This window comes from Nomascus leucogenys, chromosome 1a, assembly GCF_006542625.1.
Source record: "Nomascus leucogenys isolate Asia chromosome 1a, Asia_NLE_v1, whole genome shotgun sequence".
Lineage (NCBI taxonomy): Eukaryota > Metazoa > Chordata > Mammalia > Primates > Hylobatidae > Nomascus > Nomascus leucogenys.
In genome coordinates, this window is record NC_044381.1 from 47,236,099 (window position 1) to 47,259,227 (window position 23,129).

Consider the following 23,129-nt stretch of genomic DNA (forward strand, 5'->3'; position numbering starts at 1 on the left):
TATAGAGCAGTATCTACTGGATTATGGAAAATAGAGAGAAAAAAAGATTTTGTTCTGTACCTTTTAGTATGGGATCTTTTTCAAAGCAACAAAACAGACATGAACATGCCTACTTCATAGTCATAGCGTGCAATTTAGATGGCTAAAATCACAAAGAATACCTAAGACAAAACAGTTTTTGCTAACCCGCTATCCCCAGCACCGAGCATAGTGCCTGACACATAGTAAACATTCAAAAAAGTATTTTATAGCAGTGTTAAAACATGATGAACTTGGACTTCATGTAGACGTTCTGAAACTGTTTTCCATGATACTTTTAATCAGTGACAAACTGGACTGCCAAGTGAGAAAATACACAAAAGAAGCTTGGAATTTCTTTCAAAACATACTCCCTTTCTCTACTCGCTCTGGGAGTTGGGAGGTGGGTGCAAAATCGTTAAAAGATAAGTTTTCTGGCATGAAACCAGGAACAGTTTAAAAGGTGCTATTGTACAGCTGTCAGCTCAAGGAACTGTGCTGCAGAACTAATAAGAAAGATATGGGAAACCCGTGATTTAATCAGCTGCAGACTCATTACTCAGGGTACCTGCAGGGAGAAGCATCCATCAGGGTGTCAGGTATATGTTGCATAAAGAGAGGGGACATTTAGCAACTGGGCAAAAGTTAAAGGTGGGAGCTGTCATTTACCCACATACTTCTCACTGGTAGAAACTTCATGCTGGTGGCAGCTGCACCACTTCACCTCCCTTGAAAATAAAGAAGTAGTTCCACCAGGGCCACCCAAAGCATTTCACAGAGGACTGACTTACACTGCCTATATACTCTCTTTTCACCCTCTGGCCACGAAACTCATTATATAACAATCAGATGCCTTATACTCCAAGGAACTGATTTTACATTCACCTATCAATGTAGCAGCCCTTCCAAACTGGAGGGCAGGGAACACACGTCCATGGCTGCCTAACAGAGACATTCAACGCAAAGGTGGGTGCATCAGAATGAGGGGGTCACTGATGGAGAAGGGAAACTAGAAGCATCTCAAAGCAGCCACCCTCCAATACTAACCAATCCTTACTGCTATCTCTAGGACACAAACAAGGTAGGAAGGATGATAAGAAAGGTGAAATCAGTAAACTGGCTTCTGGTAGTATGTTCTTGTCCTTGTAAAGTAGTGGACTAAAATAGCATAAAAATGGAGCTCCTTGCATCTAACTGGTGAAACCAGGCTGTATGCCCTCATGTGCCCTACGCCTGGAAAGAACACACACATACCGACGGGGCGGGCTGCACACCAAGCAACCCTGGGCTTCCTTTTTCATTTTTCATACTTCCCGTTCTTTCCTTCCCAGCTAGGTTGCAAGTCTGTGCCATGTCTCTCTTCTGCATCTCCATTATCATGGAAGAGTCTTGAATAAGCTAAAGATGATTCACAAATTATTAGTCCTTTCTGAGCAGTTAATTGAACGTGTCAGACCACGCCATAGAGACCAACCAAAACAGGAATTTACCATCTTTTTAAAGACATCCAAAGAACAAAATTCTACATATTTTATTCTCTAATCCAATCCAAAATCTTGAATAGAAAAATCAAAGTTACAAAATTTTATCACACAAGGAGGGGGATATGCAAGAGGGAAACTAAAGATCAGCAAAGAATATAATAAAAAGGCTGGGCGCAGTGGCTCACGCCTGTAATCCCAGCACTTTGGGAGGCCGAGGCAGGTGAATCACAAGGTCAGGAGTTCAAGACCAGCCTGGCCAACATGGTGAAACCTCGTCTCTACTAAAAATACCAAAATTAGCCAGGTGTGGTAGTGCACACCTGTAATCCCAGCTACTTGGGAGGCTGAGGCAGGAGAATTGTTTGAAACCTGGAGGCGGAGGTTGCAGTGAGCGGAGATCGTGCCACTGCACTCCAGCCTGGGCAACAGAGCAAGACTCCATCTCAAAAAAAAAAAAAAAAAGGAATGTAATAAAAATTGACACCCCTTTCCCCAGGAAATCAAGGCTTAGGTTGGTCTCCCTTTACAGATAGACAGAGCCAGCTACAAACTATGGAGCTCAAAGGGGAATGAAATACCAGGGGCAGAGCTGCGACTGGAATGGGAAAGTCAGTTGGGTAGGCCCAAGGCTCTTGCTACCAAATAACTCCCTGTCCCTTCTACCTGAAACCTCAGATCATTTATCTTGCCAGGCCACTGGTTCTTTCCTACAAAACAATGTACAGACACCCCAAGAAAGTTCCCTTCTGCCAACAGTATCTCTTGCTAGATATAAACACCTACTTTCAAAGCTTGAAATTTATGAGCACCCAAATGATGTTTATTACCCTGCAGCTTGTGATCCTGTCATGGATCCTATCAGCCAAGGAGACTGGATTAACTCACATACCTAGGCATTTATGGCTCTGAAGTGAGCCAGTGTTCAAAAAGCGTCCTGAGGACAGATGGAGCTGCTCAACCCACAGGTGGATGAGCTTCGCTGGAGCAGGAAGGCCCTGGTCCTGGCTGAAAGAACACCTAAGACCAAGGAAAGAATGCAAAATGATGAAGCAGGAGCCTGCACCACAACCAGCAGCCAACCGGAGAGGAAAAGGAACCAAATGCTGGGCAATCAAATGCAAGAAAAAAAGCAGTGAGATTTTTCATTGAAATAAAAATGCAAAAAAACAAAAAAACAAAAAAATTAGTGTCACTGGAATTTATTTCTAAAGGAATTTTCTGAGTAATCTATGTACAAATATAAGAGGAATTAATTTTTTAAATTGTGAGGTTTAAAAAGCATTTTTTAATACTAGAGATGTGTACATTTTTGTAAAGCAATTTCAACATCTGCAGACGTAACCAGAACACTTCAAGAGAAAATGAAAATTTAAATAAACACTGAAGGTTATTCAGTGGGTTAGGAATTCAGGGAAAGAGAAAGAAGCAGAGAGCCCAGTGAAATTTACCTAAATTCTAAAACTCCCAAAATATAGGTGGGAAAAAATACCAATCATTGTGTTCTTTTGTTATTTTCTGTGGTAGTTCTTATTTTTGTTAACTACTGTTTGTTGTTATAAGGAAAATACAATGTGACAATGGCAAACAAGGCATTTATATGATAAGCTCTGGCCTTTGTCTTTAGGTGCTATCTCTGAAACAGGAATAATTGTGCTGGGTGTCTGTTGGAAGGCAGTTTGAAAGGGGGACTTCTAGATTTGTCTCCCTAAGTGATGTGTGTGTCCAAGTCCCGTCATCACGGTCCTTCCATTAGTTTGCCCATTTGTGGTCCCCACTGCTGTAGATTATAGGCAGCTGGTTTCAGGTTATTTATTAATTCTAGAGCTATAATAAAGCACTGTTTTCTTAAAAAAAAACCTGCTTTCTCTGATTGCTATCTTTCCCAACACTTACCCTCTCCCCAGTTGCTAGCAAATGAATAAATGATATTTATTAATAAGTTTCTTTTTGCACTTTCTTTTACATAGTTTTTCACCTTCAGAAATTCCAGCAATATTAACAACTATTATATCTGAATGTTCTAGGATTCAGACAAAGATCGAGGTAGGTTCAATTATCCATTTATTGGCTCAGCGTAATCCCAATTGCGAGATTCCAGTGTGTATATTCTTTTCTGGTAGTCACGCAATTTTCTCAACTCTCTGCTTTGCATTTTAAAGTGACATCCTGGAAGAAATTAACCACCAGGTGGGTGATAAGAGAAAAACCTTTGTTTTAGTTTGAAATCTGGATTCAGCCAAGTCTTTGGAAAAGTCAAATCCGATGATTATCTAAATAGCTAAGATACTCATTGCCTTTATAATCTGGGTAATTGGTGTGATTACCAGCAGGTTCTTGAATGTCCATGGGGTGCAGATCCATATGGAAAGACAGACTCAGCCTTGGCGCTTAGACTCCTAATGAGAATGCCTGCAGTGGAGTCTGAATTACCTCCCCTCTGACCCTAATCCTCTACCTTTCTCTCCTAGTGGAGACCTGGCCCTGGGCTTTCCGGAACAGAGCTGTTCTCTGCAGGGCAGTGGTAGAGTCCCTGGGAAGGAAAGGAAGGCCACCCAGGGCTGGGGTGTGAGCGAGCTGGGGAAGCAGGCCCCTCTGCTGTGGAACTCCAGAAGCAACTGCGGGGCGCCTGCGGCAAAGCACTTAACCTATTTGTGTCTCCATCTCCCATTTGTAAATGGAGTAATTATAACCTCTCTGCCTTCTGGGGCTCTTGTGAATCTCCATTAAAGTTCGTAAATCACTTTGAAGATGGGAGTCATTGCCAGTTGCCCTGGCAGGTGGAAGATCTCTGGCCCCAGTCCTCCTTCAGTATTTCCAGGCAGCTGGCTTTGTCTTAAAGGAGATACGAGTAACACTCTTTCTGCTCCCTTTTTCTACCTGCACTGAATATCCACAGCGAAACATATTCACCCTTTTTCCTAAACGTCTGTGTTCCCAGTGCTACGTTTTCATAACAACTCAGAAAGTATTAGTAATTTTGGATACAATTAACAAAATTAACATCTTTGTAAAAATCCCACCAAGGCTGTGGAACTATCACCAATAGTTATTTCCATGTATCAATATATGCCCATGCTATGTCCAGGGTGTATTTCTATGAATTCAGAAACAGATGAATCTTGAACACTATCTCTTAGTGAGCCTAACATCTAAATCAATTAACCTTTAAAAAGATAAAATAGCCACATATTTTTAAGTTGCACATCCAAACATATTTATACACACAGATGTGAAGCAAACTCTTAGGTTATATTCTTACTTTTTTTTTTTTTGAGACGAAATTTCACTCTTGTCACCCAGGCTGGAGTGCAATCGCATGATCTTGGCTCACTGCAACCTCTGCCTCCTGGGTTCTAGCGATTCTCCTGCCTCAGCCTCCCAAGTAGCCTCCCAAGTAGCCTCCCGAGTAGCTGCCACCACATGCAGCCAATTTTTGTATTTTTAGTAGAAACAGGGTTTGGCCATGTCGGCCAGGCTGGTCTCAAACTCCTGACCTCAGGTGATCCATCCGCCACTGCCTTCCAAAGTGCTAGGATTACAGGTGTGAGCCACTGTGCCTGGCCCTTATGTATTTTTTTAATCCAGAATTTTTACTTTTTACTTAAAAGCTTTTTAAAATGGACACATAATATGTTCATAAATATGTACATATTCATGGAGTACATAGCAGTGTTATGATATGTGTAATGTAGGGATCAGATCAGAATAATTCACATATCCATCATCTCAAACTTTTATCATTTCTTTGTGTTGGGAACATTCAAAATCCTCCTAGCTATTTGGAACTATATCATATTATACTGTTAACCATAGTCACCCTACAGAGCTGTGGAACACTGGAACCTATCCCTCCTGTCTAGCTGTTAAGTTTGTATCCTTTTAAAAACCCACTGGAGTATTAAAAATGTCTCACAAGAACCACATTTTTAGGGATGCATTAGCTTACTTTGGCTGCTTTTTAAAAGATTCAAACACATGAAGTTTTTTAAAAATAAACTTCTCTAGAAACCATTTTGACTTAAATAACTATCAGTAGGGAGCTAGTTACATAAATTGTGGTACACCCAGGGTATATGAATGAGTGTATGTACAGTCACACACACGCATGCACACAGAATGCAATTCTAGATATATTTTAAAATTTTTTAGACAGTGTAGAACTTACGATAGTTTATGTTTTAAAAAGAGATACGTATTATACATGATAAAAATGAAAGAATACTACAAATTTGTATATGTAATAAAAGAGATATTTTATATATGTATGTGTAATATAGTATATACACAAACTATCTCTGGAAAAAACTAGTAACAGTAGTTTCTTCCAGAAAGATATACTAGGAAAATTAGACTAATGCTTGTAGGCAAAAATCTAAGAATTAATGTATATTTTCTTTGGGGGTTGTTTAATATTTTTTATTAAAAGAATGCACCACTGTTCTACTTTTTAAAATTTGTGTCACACTAGTATGTGTTGTTATGTGATTGACATCCTGTGGTATTTTAATCTTTTTTTTTTTTTTTTTTGAGACAGAGTCTCGCTCTGTCACCCAGGCTAGAGTGCAATGGCGTGATCTTGGCTCACTGCAGCCTCTGCCTCCCGGGTTCCAGGGATTCTCTTGCCTCAGCCTCCCAGGTAGCTGGAATTATAGGCGCATGCCACCGTGCCCGGCTAATTTTTATATTTTTAGTAGAGACAGGTTTTCACCATGTTGGCCAGGCTGGTCTCAAACTCCTGACCTCAGGTGATCCGCCTGCCGCGGCCTCCCAAAGTGCTGGGATTACAGGCATGAGCCACCGCCCCTGGCCAGTATTTGATCTTTAAAACATAGATGTTTTACAGTGTATACTGTGAAGGAAAACGCCAACTCCTAGAAAGTAAACTGGTGTCATTGTATTTTTAAATTGCCCGCCTACTACAGGATGAATAGATTGCAAAATAACACCCAAAATGTGTTCAAGTGAGTTACAAAACTTGCTTTGGCACAAAAAGATACAGACACCCATTGGTGAATAGGTAATATATGTGTCCCCTGTTGTAATGAGAGTACACTTAGGGAATTACTTTATACGCCTTCCCTGGAATTAGTCTCCTGGTGGATAAGAAAAAGGCCTTATTCATCTAATTCCCCCCAAAATTCTAGCTCAATACCTGGCAAATATTAATAGTAGGTGTTCAAAAAAATATTTATCAAATAAATAAATTAGATTCACAGCTTGATTTCTTGTCTTTTATAACTAGTTTCTTTGATGTTGAACTTTTTAAACCCTTTAATAAATAATTGCACATCATAAATTGGATGAGGTAAATATAATACACAGCATTTGCCAAACTTGTTTCACCATGAAAAGAAAAACATTTTCCCCACAGACTCCCTTGCAAGACTAGTTGTAATGTAGCCTAGATAAATAAAAGTGGAAAACATTGCGCTGGGTTTTAATTTACACCTCTCTGTCTCCTAAAAACCAAGGGCAGCAGAGGCCATTAGTGCTCACTGAATATTCCTGGGCTCCCTGCATTTCCCATACTTCCTTATTTTGGGGTCTGGGGCACATGACTGCTCTGGCAAACAGGAATATGAGAGGAATTGATGTACCATTTCCACTGCAAGGCCCTTGGGAGCCAGTGTGTCTCCTTCATCTTTCTTATCTCTTGCTAGAACAACTCTGAAAGTCAAGTGTGGAGATGATGGCCTCACAAGTTAAAGGGAATCCCCAACCACTAGATATGGAAACCCCCTATCAATTCACATGAGAGTCTGTAGTGAGCAAAAAATATATATTTTGTTGTGCTAAGCCACCGAGATTTTAGAGTTATTTGTTATGACATCATAATTTAGCCTAACCTGACTAAATATAGCAATTCATTGTCATGGCATATCCTTATATGACAATTATATAGTGAATGCCTACTACGTGTCAGACATGATCTTTGAGGCACCTTCTAAAAGTATATTTATGAAGTATGAAAAGAGAAATTAAATAAAATATGTACAAGGAAAGTGAAGCGATGAACAGCCTCAGTCACTCAAGTCCTGTAACTTGATGCTTTTCATCTTTGCAAGTCTAGTAATTTCAGAAGAATTTGTCAAATTTTTACATATAAAAACGCAAGTTTCCCCAAAATTAACTAGTGTTTTACTGTGTCTGAATTACTCCGTACTTTCCTAAAGACTCATCGCTTTTTCTGTAAGATTAGGAAGAGGTAGGTCCAGAAACATTTCTGTTCTCCTGTTATATCTACACAGGATTCTTAGATTTTTTTAAAAAAAACTACAAATCCAAAGGGATGAGCTGCAACTAGCCTAATATTTATCAGAAGTTAGCACCAGACCTTTTCGGTCAATGCTCTCATGCCTTTGCCATGGTTAGGCAGTATCTATGTGAATTTTCTGGATTAGGGCTACTTAGTAGATCAGAGCCCATAACAGAGCTATACTCTCTAATGGAAGAAATAGTCTCAAGATGAAATTCGATTACAGCGATGCACTTTGATTCAATATCTATAACTTCCTTGTGATATGGTAAATTAGGGGGGGAAGAAAAATGCTGAGAGATGTAAAGGCAGAATCTACAAGTTCCCTGTTCCATTTTGAGTGGTGGAAAGTCAGGATAACGGGAGCTCCTTTGTGTTCCACCTCTAAATCCTAAGGATCTCTTTTTAAAGATCAGCAGGATTTACACAATCACAGTGATCCAAATGCACAAATGCATCTGGAATTCCAGCACAGGCAGCCAGACAAATCCCAAGTGGTAGAAAAACAAAATCTTCCATTAATTTTCTGTCAAATGCTCTAATCAGTTGCATAACTGTTTGATCAAATATCCACAGCCACTTAATGCTGTGTGTGTCCTTCCCTTCCTCTCAGTCCTCCTCCCTCTAAAGCAGAAAGCATTTGTTAAAGGGTTGTTTTGGGAAGGTCGTTCCCAGGTCTCTGTGTGCTGGCCAGGGTTTAACCTCGAGTTTATAGAACTGCTAGGACCCTTCATGGAAGCTACAATGACAGTCCAATTTGAAATCTGGTGGGCTGGACAAGAACACAAATCCTGTCTAGATCCCTTGATCAGCCAGGCCCTGCCTTGACCCTTGATCAGCCAGGCCCTGCCTTTGAAAGATAAGCCCCTTGAAGAAAGAGGCCAGCATCAGAACGAGCTGTTGTAGCTTAGCTCTTGTGGCTAACGCTCACACAGACCAGGACGGGTCTGGCCCACAACAAGCTCTGGCTACTCACATCCCTTCCATTTTTAGCTAATCGTAACTTATTTAACATTGTGTTAAAGCCCATCAAGGCAGGTGACCAGATTCTCTTCTGGCAGAATTAGAAACAACCCCTCAGCCCTTGAGAAAGAACCACTAGCTTGCTTCTTTTTCTTTTCTTCCTTTGAAAATATTTTTGGTTATTTTGAAAGTGTCCTTTATTAAGTATTTTTTTAATTACAAAAATAATTATAAGGCCAGGCATGATGGCTCACACCTATAAGCCTAGCACTTTGGGAGGCAGAGGCGAGCAGATCACCTGAGGTCAGGAGTTCGAGACCAGCCTGGCCCAACATGGTGAAACCCCGCCTCTCCTAAAAAAATTAGCCAGGCATGGTGATGGATGCCTGTAATCCCAGCTACTTGGGAGGCTGAGGCAGGAGAATAATCGCTTGAACCCAGGAGGCAGAGGTTGAGTGGAGATCGTGCCATTGCACTCCAGCCTGGGCAACGAGTGAAACTCTGTCTCAAACAATAAAATAAAATAAAATTGTAATTATCATTATAAAAGTATACCATCACAAGATGTAGCTATCCAGTCCTTCCTTCCTTCTCTTTCTTTCTGTCTTTCTTTCTTTCTCTCTCTCTCTCTTTCTTTCTTTCCTATCTTTCTGACAGAATCTCACTCTGTTGCCCAGGCTGGAGTGTAATGTCATGATCTCAGCTCTCTGCAACCTCTGTCTCCTGGGTTCAAGCAATTCTTGTGCCTCAGCCTCCCAAGTAGCTGGGATTATAGGCGCCTGCCATCACACCCAGCTAATTTTTGTATTTTTGGTAGAGACAGGGTTTCACCATGTTGGTCTCGAACTCCTGACCTCACCTCAAACTCCTGGTCCAGTCTCAAACTCCTGACCTTAGGTGATCTGCCTGTCTTAGCCTCCCAAAGTGCTGGGATTACAGGCATGAGCCACCGCGCATGGCCACGTACTTCCTGTTTCTAGGCTCATATACATGTATGCAAGCATATGTAAATTCAAAAGGATGCACACATATCTAAGTAGGTGGAGTGATGGTTTCAGGTTCAGCGGGTTGGATAGCTTGACTTTACAAATTAAAATACTACTACTCCCATTATTCTGATATTTTCTTTTTTTAGTATATAACAGTTGTCAAATCAGTAAGTGAAGTTCTAATTCTTTGCTATTTATTTGTACATATCTGCATACGTATATTAATTTTACATAAATGGAATTATATTATATTTGATGGAGATCTTCTCAGTGCAGCCTTTTATTTTATTTTTTGCTTGCCCCATTTTCTCTATCCCTATAATTCCCCAGCACCCCATGACTGTAGCCTAGACTATGGTTATTATTTGTCTCTATGCTCAATCCTCATAGAAACGCAAACACACACACACACACACACACACACCCAGAGGGAACAAGAGAGAGAGAATGAGAGAGATACATGGAATTTTGCTAGTCCATGTTTATTTTACAAGTTGGATCATTTTATACAATTTCTCCACATCATTTTTTGTTCTCATTCAATAATACTTTGTAAACTATGATATCTTTTTTTTTTTTTTTTTGAGACGGAGTCTCACTCTGTTGCCCAGACTGGAGTGCAGTGGCGTGATCTTGGCTCACTGCAAGCTCTGCCTCCTGGATTCACACCATTCTCTCGCCTCAGCCTCCTGAGTAGCTGGGACTACAGGCACTCGCCACCACGCCCGGCTAATTTTTTGTATTTTTAGTAGAGATGGGGTTTCACTGTGTTAGTCAGGATGGTCTCAATCTCCTGACCTCGTGAGCCACCCGCCTCGGCCTCCCAAAGTGCTGGGATTACAGGCGTGAGCCACTGCACCCGGCCTGTAAACTATATCTTAACCTGTTTTTTTTTTAACTATCAAAAAACATACCTTGGTGAGGTGATGTCAATTATTTTACCAGTTATTCCCCTACAGCTCTTTACTGCCAGCTTGTATTTGTGGGTTTCTTGTTTTTTGCTGTTGTTGGGTTTGTTTGTTTTTGTCTTTACTAATAATGCTTCAGTAAAAATGTCCTTGTAAATAAAACTTTCCATAATAATGCTTTAATTTCTGAGGAATATAGTCATGGGATTGAACTGCTAAGTTGAAAGACGTGTATTTTTTAAATTTTAATAGATTCTTTTAATGGTTAAATTCATTCGTGGTTGCCTGGTTGTTTTCCATAAACACAAGAACAATCTTTAAATTTTTGCCAGTGGTATTTAATTTTACTTTAAATTGTATTTTCCTAATTGCCAGTGCTTTTGAACATCTTTTCATAACTCCTCTGATCACATTGATTCATTCATCTACAAATTGCCAATATTTGTATTGGGCTGTCTTTTCCTGCATTGCCTCTTAAGGGATATACCCACAAGGGGAGCAGAAGGTAGGGGGTATTCACAGCCAGGGTCAAGAATAACTAGAAGGGCATTCTACCTTCGCATGGATCTATGGCTGGGCTTTCAGGCACTCTTCTTTTTCAGCAATAGATGAAACAAACTCTTCCACAAGCTCAAGTATTGAATTGGCCTCAATTGTGGAGGAGCAGCTTGGTGGAGGAAAGGGGACAGAAAGCAAAAGGTGAAAAGCAGGAAAGGAGCATGTGGCATCTGCCCTGGGCTAGATCCTGGAGTAAGCATCTTATAGGTCTATTCTCATTTATTCCTGGCAATGTGAGATGAAATAGGTCCTCATCTCTGTAGAGATGCAAACCAGAGTCTTACAGATGCCAAGTAACTTATTCTGCATCATTCAGTTGTGGAGGGACAGACCTAGGAGGGCGACCCAGGTCTGTCTGATTCCCACATCTCTTCTTTTCCCAGCCAAAGTGAAGATGCCAGTGGAAACCCAAGCAATGTACTGTGGCCTGCACGGAAGGGCCAGGTAGACGCAAGTCTCCATAAGCGTCCTAGGAAGCCCCGTTTATGGTTTACAGTGCTTCTCCCCGAACACCTCCATTCTCAGAGTGAACACCGCCTTCACAGGCCCAGCCAACTCCTAATTTGGCAAGTTAGTTTCACATCATATTTTTGGCCTTCAATAATTATTAAGGCTCTGTTGTGAAGCATTCCTCCTTAGGGTGGTTTGTTTTAAAATCACCAAGATCAACAAATTAAAAACAAATATTCGTGTTGCCACAGACCTCATATTTCAATTTCTGAACAGCTGACGATTACTACCAAATTTATCATTCACTGATTACCATTACAAAACATGTTCTTGAAATGTAAGATAGCTTATGTAACAAGGACAAACGTCAGACATCTATCCAAAGCAATGTCCTCGGAATAACAGCTTCAGATACCAATTTAGATATAACATGTCTACTAAAAATTTCAAAGTCTTTTGGGGAGGGTTTTCTGGATAGCGAATATTACTTTCTCCTTTTGCAACTTAACGCTTACCTCACTATCAGTACCACTGGTCTTGTCTCCTTGCTAATTCAGACTTTTCCTATCACAGAAATCCACCAAAACTCCACTCTGAAATGAAATCCAATTGTTCAAGATTTGGTCTGCATTTGCCCTCCAGAAAATAACCTTAATATATAAAGTGCTGTTGAATTTTTCCATGAAGTGATTGATTGTGCAAAATAGGAATTATTACTCATAATATGGATGTTAGCAGCACTGTACTAGAGAAAGCACAAAGCAGCCCATCAAAGGTTCTAAGGGGCAGACATCCAGATGAAACATCTGCTTTGACTTCTCATTTTATTGTCAAGCCGTATTACATAAAGGTGATTTGTGTTTCACACTAATTAGCTAAGAGGTTTGGACATTAATCCACTACCCAACAAGCAGTCCTCTGCAATGAGGTAGTTTTTAAGAACGACTAATTCTGGGTTTATTGCTACTGGATTTATCAGGGTGGGAAAACAGACATGACATGCTCTTGAATGCTGGCTAAAGACATTCATACTTTGTCCTTTTACAAAAGGGATTGTTTTTCCTCTGGATTTCCCTGTGTACCATGTGGGCACATCACACAAGAGTGAAGAAAGTGGGGAATACCATGTAAAAAACTTCAGTTAAAAAAAAAAAAAGCTATGTATATCCAATAAGGGACTTATATATATATAAAGAACTCTTACAACTCAAGGATGAAAAGGTAAATAATTCAATTTCAATATGGGCAATAGATTATTCTTCCAAAGAAGATATACAAATGGCCAACAAGCACATGAAAAGATGCTTGACATCATGAGTCATTAGGGAAATGCAAACCAAAATCATAATTCCATGATTCATGCTTCACCTACTAGGGTGGCTAGAATTAAAAAGTCAGATAATATCAAGTGTTGACATATATGCAAAGAAATTAAAACCCTTATATAGTGGTGGTGAGAATGTAAAATGGTGCTCTGGAAAACAGTCTGGCAGTTTCTCAAAAAGATAACAAACTATATGACCCAAAAATTCCACCCTTCCCATGTATATACCTAAAAATAAAAATATATGTCTACACAAAAATATGTGCATAAATATTTATAGCAACATTTTTCATAATAGCCCCATATTAAAAACAATCCAAATGTCCATCGACTGATGACTAGATTAACAAAAGTGGTATATCCATAAAATGAAATATTATTCAGCCTTAAAAAGGAATGAGAAACTGACACATGCCACAACATGAAAGAACCTTGAAAACATGCAGAGTGAAAGAAGACAGTCACAAAAGACCACATATTATGCGATTCCATTCATAGAAAATGTCCATAACCAGGAAATCTGTAGCAACAGAAAGTATATTACTGGTTTTCTCAGGATGAGGGATAGAGGGGGAGAAAAATAGGGTGATAGCTAAAGACAATGGGGTTTCTTTTTGAGGTGATGAAAATGTTCTCAAATTGACTTTGGTGATGGTCACACATGTCTGTGGATGTAACTAAAAACTCATGGATTCACACACTTTAAATGGGTAAGTTGTATGGTATGTGAATTATATCTTAATAAAGTTCTTTTTTGTAAAAGGAAATAAAAAGGAAGCTGTAAGTATAAGAAACACTCCCTGGCTGCCACGTGAGTAGAAGTGAATTGCAGGGGATTTAGGAAGAATGAGACTAGATGTGAAGAACCCCATCCAATAGCAAGTAAAATCAGATGAGCCCTGTAAAATTCACACAGCCCCTTTGCCATTTAGCCACTCAATAAATGTTTATTGGGCATCTTCCATATGCAAAGTTATGTTCTAAGAAATTGGGATATAGCCATGATCAATTATTGGGTTTTTTGTTTTGTTTTTTAAAAAGGAGACTTTCGGTGTCTGGTCCAGCAAATGAGAAGCTTGGAGGTCACTGCATTATCCTAATAAGTGAAAGCTAAACAAACTGAAAAACTGACCAGGTGTGTGGCTTTTGCCTGTAATCTCAGCACTTTGGGAGGCTGAGGAGGGCGGATCACTTGGGGTCAGGAGTTCAAGCCTGGCCAACATGGTGAAACCCCATCTCCAATAAAAAACATAAAAATTAGCTGGACGTGGTGACAGTCACCTGTAGTCCCAGCTACGTAGGAAGCCAAGGCACAAGAATTGCTTGAACCCGGGAGGCGGGGGTTGCAGTGAGCCAAGAGAGCATCACTGCACTCCAGCCTGGGCAAGAGTGAGGCTGTCAAAAAAAAAACAAAAAAACAAAAAACAAAACAAAACCCCTGAAAAATCAACAACTTTTCTTAGATCTATAAGAGAAGTAAGGTCACAGGACAAAGTGCTGCACCCCTAACTGGAGAGACAGACAGGCAAATACAGAGAATCACAGCCCTCCTTGGAAATCAGTGCCAGAGTGGGGAAACCTGAACTACAATTGACAAGTTGCTGGAGGCTCAGTATGGATGACTGTGAGAGATTAATCGCTGTAGGGGACGCTGTCCTAGGGGAGCCCCCACTTGTGAGTTTTCTCCCCTGGAGCTCTACCAGGTTCTCCTAGTGAATATTATTTTAGAAATCCCATTGTGCTTCCAGAGGGCAGAGGAAAAGGAATTATTGCAAAATACACCAGAGCATTCCCGTGCTTCTTAACAAGGCCTGCCCTCAGCAGAAACTATTTAAGGAGCTCAGACCTGCTGGGGTTTTATACTAACCTAACTGACCTGGGGGAAGAAAAATAATCAACTCCAGACCATTAGCCATTCTGTTCCACCTTCAGTGGGGTGTGGGGTGAGGAGGGACAAAATTACTGAGAAGCACATATGAAGTTCACAATCCTGAGGCCCTAAAAGACTGAGACCTAATCACAGGACAGTAGAACACTTCCCCTACCCACACCTGACCTTCACATCGCTAAAGACCTATTTAGAGCAGTTCCTTTTACCCAGTGCATTATGTCTGGATATAAAGGAAAAAATTACAAGAAATACTGAAAGGTAAAAAACATTTTGAAGAGACATAGCAAGCATCAAAACCAGACTCATATGGCAGGAATGTTGGGATGATGATCAGACTGGGAATTCAAAACAATTATGATAAATACAGTAAGGGCTCTAATGCATAAAGTATACAGCAAGCAAGAACAGATATGCAATGTAAGCAGAAATAGGAATTCTAAGAAAAATAAATAAAATGGTAGCAATCAAAACATTGTAATGCAAATAAAGAATACCTTTAATGGGCTTATTAGTAGACTGAAGATAGTTAAGGAAAGATTCTTTGAGTCTGAGGTATCTAAATAAAAATCTCCAAAATGGAAAGGCAAAGAGAAAAAAAGACTTTAAAAAAAGAAAAGAAAAAAACACCACCACCAGGGCATGGTGGCCCACACCTGTAATCCCAGTGCTTTGGGAGTCTGAGGCAGGAGGATCACTTGAGGCCAGGAGTGCAAGACCAGCCTGGGTGATACAGTGAGACCTTGTCTCTATAAAAAAAGAATTTAATTAGCCAGGCATGACGGTGCACACCTGTGGTCCTAACTACTCGGGAGGCTGAGGCATGAGGATCACCTGAGCACGGCAGTTTGAGATTACAGTGAGCTATGATTGTTCCATTGCACTCTAGTCTGGGCAAAAGAGCAAGTCCTTGTCTTATACAAATAAACAGAACAGAACAGAATATTCAAGAACTGTGGAACAACTATGTAAGTTGTAACACACACATACTGAGAATATCAGAAGGAGAAGAAAGAGGAAAAGAAGAAATATTAGAAACAATGGTGATAGAGAATTTTCCCCAAATTAATCTCAGATACCAAACCACAGATCTAGAAAGCTCAGAGAACACCAAGCAGGATAAATGCCTAAAAACACTACACCTAGGCTTATCATTTTCAAATGAACTGCCTATCATTTTCAAACTCCTGAGAGAAGCCAGAGGTTAAAAAAATAAAACTTTACCTACAGAGAGGCAAAATTAAGAATTACATCTACTTTTCCTTACAGAGAGGCAAAATTAAGAATTACATCTACTTTTCCTCAGGAACCATGCAAAACATGAAGAGTGGAGTGAAATATTTAAAGTGTTGAGAGAAAAAGCCACCAACCTAGAATTCTGTACCCTGTGAAAATATTCTTCAAAAGCCAAGGATACTTACAGACTCACATAAACAAAAATTGAGGAAATTTTTTGCCAGTAGACCCACCTTGCAAGAAATGTTTTGAAAAAGTTCTCGGAAGGGTAGGAAAATCATATAAGCCTGAAACTTGGACCTACATAAAGAAAGGAAGAGCACTGAAGAAGGAATAAGGATTAAATGAAGGTAAAATAAATAGTGTAATTTTCTTATTCTTAACCTAACAGATGATAGTTTCTTCAAAATAGCAAGAGCAACAATGTATTTAATTATATGTGTGTGTTTGTGTTTATATGTAAGTGAAATGAATGATAACAATGATACAGAGATGATTGGGATTATTTTATTATTATAAGGTACTCACACTACCTGTGAAGCAGTATAGTGTTATTTGAAAGTGCGCTTGGTGGCCAGATGCATTGGCTCACACCTGTAATTCCAGCACTTTGGGAGACCGAGGCAGACAGATCACGAGGTCAGGAGTTTGAGACCAGCCTGACCAAAATGGTGAAACCCCGTCTCTACTAAAAATACGAAAAAAAATTAGCCAGGTATGGTAGTGCATGCCTATAATCCCAGCTACTCAGAAGGCTGAGGCAGGAGAATCACTTGAACCCAGGAGGCAGAGGTTTCAGTGAGCCAAGATCGCACCACTGCACTCAAGCCTGGGTGACAGAGTGAGACTCCATCTCAAAAAAAAAAAAAAAAAAAAAAAAAAAAGAAAGTCCACTTGGTTTAGTTGTGAATATAAATTGCAAACTCTAGGGCAACTACTAAAAAAAGCAGAAAAGGAAGTACAACTGATATGCTAAGAAAGGAGACAAAATGGAATCATATAAAATACTCAGTTAAAACCCCAGGAGTTAACTGGAGAAAACTCAGTTAAAAGGAGGAAAAAGAGTTGAAAACAAAAAAAGGAACAAAGAACAAGGGTAACAAATAGAAAACGGTAACTAATATGGTATATATTTACCCAATTATATCATTAATCACTTTGAACATCAATGGTCTAAATGTATCAATTAAAGAAAGTGATTGTCAGAGTTGATCAAAAAATAGGACCCTACTGTATGTTGCCTACAAGAAACCCACTTTAAATATAAAGATACATATAGATTAAAAGTATACAGATGGATAAATATATATATGCTAACCCTAATTTTTAAAATCTGGAATAGCTATGCTAATTTTAGAAAGAATAGACTTCAGAGCACAGAAAGTTTTTGGGGATAAAGAGTGGCATTAAATGATGATAAATGGGTTAATTTCTTAATGTGTATACACTTAATAACAGAGTGTCAAAATAAGTGAGACAAAACTGATAGAACTGCAAGTAGAAATAGATGAATCCACTATTGTAGTTGGAGGATTCAATACCCCTCTTTCAGAAATCGACAGATCCAGCAAGCAGAAAATCAGTAAGGACGTAGCTGAATTCAACAACACCATCAACCAACAGGATATTAACATAATAGCAATTTACAGATTACTTCAACCAATGGCAGCTGAATACACATTTTTCTCAAGCCCACATGACACATTCACTAAGAGAGACCACATTCTGGGCCATAAAACACACCTTAACAATTTTTTTTTTTTTTTTTTTTGAGACAAGGTCTTGCTCTGTCACCCAGGTTGGAGCACAGTGCTGTGATCTCAGCTCACTGCAAACTCTGCCTCCCAGGTTCAGCCTCCCAAGAAGCTGGGATTACAGGCGCCTGCCACCACACCTGGCTAACTTTTTGTATTTTTAGTACAGACGGGTTTTCACCATGTTGGCCAGGCTGGTCTCAAACTCCTGACCTCAAGTGATCCACCCATCTCAGCCTCCCAAAGTGCTGGGATTACAGGCATGAGCCACCACACCCAGCCCATGTTAACAAATGTAAAAGGATGGAAATCATGCAATGCCTGCTCTCAGACCATAATGGAATTAAACTAGAAGTCAATAACAGAAAGAGAGCTGGAAAATCCTAAAATATGTGGAGATCAAACAACACACTTCTGAATAACTCAGGCTCAAAGAAGAAATTTCAAGAGAAATTTTAAAATACTTTAAGCTGAATGAAAATGAAAACACAGCTCATTAAAATTTGTGGGATACAGCAGAAGTGGTGCTTAGAGAGAAGTTCACAGAATTGAATGCAAATATTAGAAAAGAAGAGTTAAAATCAGTCATCTAAGTTTCCTTCTTAGGAAACTGAAAATAGAAGAGCAAACTAAATTTAATGTAAGCAGAAGAAATGAAATAATTTTTTTAAATGGAGCAAAAATCAATAAAATTTTTAAAGAAGTTAATATAGAAAATCAATAAAATAAAAAAACTGGTTCTCTGAAAATAAGTGAATAAAATTGATGTCTTTGGCCAGTTAATCAGGAAAAAAAGAGGACAAAAATGACTAATATCAGAAATGAAAGGGGGACATTAAATGGATAATTAATTATTTGGACACTAAATGCACCTTAAATGGACCTTAAATGGATAATAAATTTTATAAGCAACTTTATGGCCAAATTTGATAACCTAGGTGAAATAAACCAATTTCTTGAAAGACACAATTTTCTAAAACTCACACAAGAAAAAATAGAGACTCTGAATAGACCCATATTTAGTATTTATTTATTGAGATGGAGTCTCGCTCTGTCACCCAGGTGGAGTGCAATGGCACAATCTCAGCTCACTGCAACCTCCAGCTCCCAGGTTTAAGTGATTCTTATGCCTCAGCTTCCCGAGCAGCTAGGATTGCAGGCATGTGAGACCATGCTTGGCTAATTTTTTTATGTTTAGTAAGGATGGGGTTTCATCATGTTGGCCAGGCTTGTCTCAAACTCTTGACCTCAAGTAATTCAGCCACCTCAGCCTCCCAAAGTGCTGGGATTATAGGAGTGATAGACCTATATTTATTAAAGAAATTGAGTACATTACTAACCACCTTCCAAAATAGAAAGCACCAGGCTCAGTCACTAGCGAATTCTTCCAAACATTTAAAAAAGAAATTATACCAATTTCTTACAATCTTTTACAGAAGATAGAAGTAGAAAGAATACTTCTTAACTCATTCTATGAGGCCAACATTACCCTAATAACAAAACCAGACAAAGATATTACAAGAAAATTACAGACCAATATCTTTCATGAACATAGATGCAAAATGCTCAAAAAATAGCAAATTAAAACCAACAATGTATAAAAGGCATTATAAGCCACAACCAAGTGCGATTTATTTCAGGTATGCAAGACTGGTTCAACATTCAAAACTCAATTGATGTAATCCATCACATCTGCAGAGTAAAGAACAAACAAACATATGATCATCTCAAAACATGCAAAAAAAGTATTTTAAAAATTCAACATTCATTCATGACAAAAACTCTCAGTAATCAAGGCTAAATAGAGGGAAACTTCCTCAACCTGATAAGGAATGTCTACAAAAACCTGCAGCTAACCTCATACTTAACGGTGAGAAACTGGAAGTTTTCCCATTAAGATCAGGATCAAAGCAAATGCATCCTCTCTCAGTACTGCTTTTCAACATTGTATTGGAAGTCCTAGCTAATTCAATGAGACAAGAAAATGAAATAAAAGTTAAATAGATTGAGGAGGAAGAAATAAAACTGTCTTTTTTCACAGATGACATGATAGTTTACATAAAAAGCCCAAAAGAATCAACAACAACAACAAAAAACACTCTTGGAACTAATAAGCAACTATAGTAAGGGTGAAGGATGCAAGGTTAATACGCAAAAGTCAATCACTTTCCCACATACCTGCGATGAGTAAGTAGAAACTGAAACACAGTATCATTTATATTCACACTCCAAAAAAATGAAATACTTAGGTATAAATCTAACAAAATATGCACAAAATCTATTCAAGGAAAACTATAAAACTCTAAGAAAAGAACTAAATAAATGAAATATTCCATGTGCATGAATTGGAAGACTCAATATTACCAAGATGCAAGTTCTTCACAACTTGATGTATACATTCTGTGTAATACCAACCAAAATTTCAGTAAGGTAGGGTGCAGTGATGGGCACCTATAGTCCCAGCCACTTTGGAGGCTGAGGCAGGAGGATCACTCGAGCCTAGGAGTTTAAGACCAGACTGTGAAATATAGCAAGAACCTGTCTCAAAAAAAAGAAAGAGAGAGAGAGAGAAAGAAAGAGAAAAAGAGAAGAAAGAGAAAAGAAAGAAAAGAAAAGAAAGAATGAAAGAAAGAAAAGAAAAAAAAATCTCAGCAAGTTATTCTGTGGGTATTGAAACCTGATTTTAAAGTTTATATGGAGAGATAAAAGACCCAGACTAGCTAACACAACATTGAAGTAAAAGAACAAAGCTAAAAGACTGACACTAAATGACTATAAAGCTACAGTAAGTAAGACAGTCTGGTATTGGTGAAAAGAGAGACAAAAAGATCAATGGAACAGAATAGAGAGCTCAAAAATAGATCCACATAAAAATAGTCAAATGATTTACTTTTTCTTTATATATATTTATATTGCCTCATTTATGCCAACATGCATATGTTACTTTCATAAACAGTAACAGTAGCCAAAATTGAAAATTACAAATAGAAAAGAGGACACTAGTGAGGTGCCTGTGGAACTGGATCCATGATTCAGATTCATGATTCATTATCTTCAAGTTTTGTTTCACGCACAGCAATATGGGTTGACTGTCTAGACGTGCACACCCACCATATGCTAAGGAAGCAGCATAGAAATGGGAATTAGCTGTGAAACTGTCTCTATAGCTGCTCAAAAGGAAACAATAAAAATAGTTTCATAACACTCGAGATAAGACTACTGGACAAATACTGATCACTTGACGTCATTAAATCAAATGCCTTTTGTGTAAGTTCCTTGGGACAAATAAATCCAGAAGTATTTCATGTGTGACTTGAAATATGAGTTAGGAAATCAGCAAAGATAAGATTTTAGCACTCTGGTGTGTTCAACAGATGCCACTCATCCTCCCTAACTCCCTAACTAAATCCCAGACATTTGCTTCAAGTCTAGAAGAGACTTGGAACTAACAGCCTATGTTGTTTTTTAAGGAATTACTTTGTATGTGTGCTCCTTCTCCTGAGAACCTACAAACATTAGCAGTATCGTAACTTGAAAGGCAGTATGAGATCATGGTTAAAGGTACAATCTCTTTACACAGAATGCCTGTGTTCATATCTCAGCTCTGCCATTCACTGACTCAGAAAACTCACTCAACCTCCACACACAATCAGCTTCCCCATCTATAAGGGGGTGATCTATAATCACCTCTAGGAATAGTTATGAGGACTAAATGAGTTAATATAGGTAAGGCATTTAAAATTGTGCCTGGCATTAGACGATGTAAGTTTTTGTGCATTAAAAACTTCTCATAGCCTTGGCACACTTTTCCAAAACTAGATATAATGTGATAATTTTTCTCATTCAGTCAACACGCATGTGTTGACTGAGTGCCTCCTGCCTGCCAGGCATTGTGCTGGACATCTAGAATAATAGATGAATGAATGAATAAACTCATCATCTCTGTGATGAATGGTCCATTGCACATTTCACAATGTGTAAAGAAGATCCTTTATAACCACCATCTCTTTTCAAAGCACAGGACAAATGGAAGCTGTTATTATTATGTAATTAGTGGTAGAAGAATACACAAGCCAGGAACAGGACAGCTCAAGCTGGGTCCTCAAGGAGGAATACTACTAATAGGAGTGCGGCCACAGGGCTTGACACCCCAACTCAGCATTTGTGGCATGACCATAAATTATTGAGTCTAGAACCACAACAGTTTTCCTGTTACCTTAGAAATTTGGTGAGTTCCTTCAATGCCTGGTTAAGTTTAGAGCACTATGTCTCTAGGTAACCATGCAAATTCACACTGGCACACATGCATAAGCCTAAGAAATCAGAACTGACCTAGAAAGAACCAGAAAATGGATCTAACAAAAAAAAATGTTAAATCATGCACCATTCTTTTTATATGTTTCCCTTGGGTTTCATGGGATAAAGAGGAGAACTCGACAGGGCACGGTGGCTCACGCCTGTAATCCCAGCACTTTGGGAGGCCAAGGCGGGTGGATCACGAGGTCAGGAGATCGAGACCATCCTGGCTAACACGGTGAAACCCTGTCTCTACTAAAAATACAAAAAAAAAAAAAGAAAAATTAGCCGGGCAAGGTGGCAGTCGCCTGTAGTCCCAGCTACTCGGGAGGCTGAGGTAGGAGAATGGCATGAACCCGGGAGGCGGAGCTTGCAGTGAGCCGAGATTTCGCCACTGCACTCCAGCCTGGGCGACAGAGCAAGACTCCATCTCAAAAAAAAAAAAAAAGAGAGAACTCTTCGGTGCATATAGTTTGTGATTTTAAGCCTTTGGATAGGCAAACAAAGGAAGAGATAACCATGGAAATGCTCATTGACCATTGAAAACTTATGTCATCAGAAGCATTTTTGTGGCTCAATGATTATCCAAAATCTGTGAGGCTAAATGCAGTAGCTTTTGAAGCTGTGGTTTTGATGAGACTTGACAGCAATGCAGCAGGCTCCAAAGAGTACAGTGTTCAGTGGACCCCAAAAGCATGAAGGCCATTTCATTCGCTCTTTCATTTATTCTTTCTGCAGTAACAGCCTTTTCCATGTGCCTTGTAGGATGCTAAAAACCAGGATTACAAAGGTTGTTTTCAATTCAGAGGGAAAAAAACGCACACTAATCTGTATTAGTTTATTCTTGCATTACTATAAAGAAATACCAAGACTAGACAACTTATAAAGAAAAGATGTTTGATTGGCTCATGGTTCTGCAAGCTGTACGTTCATGGCTCTGGCATCTGCTTAGCTCCTAGGAAGGCTTCAGGGAACTTTTATTCATGGTGGAAGACAAAACAGGAG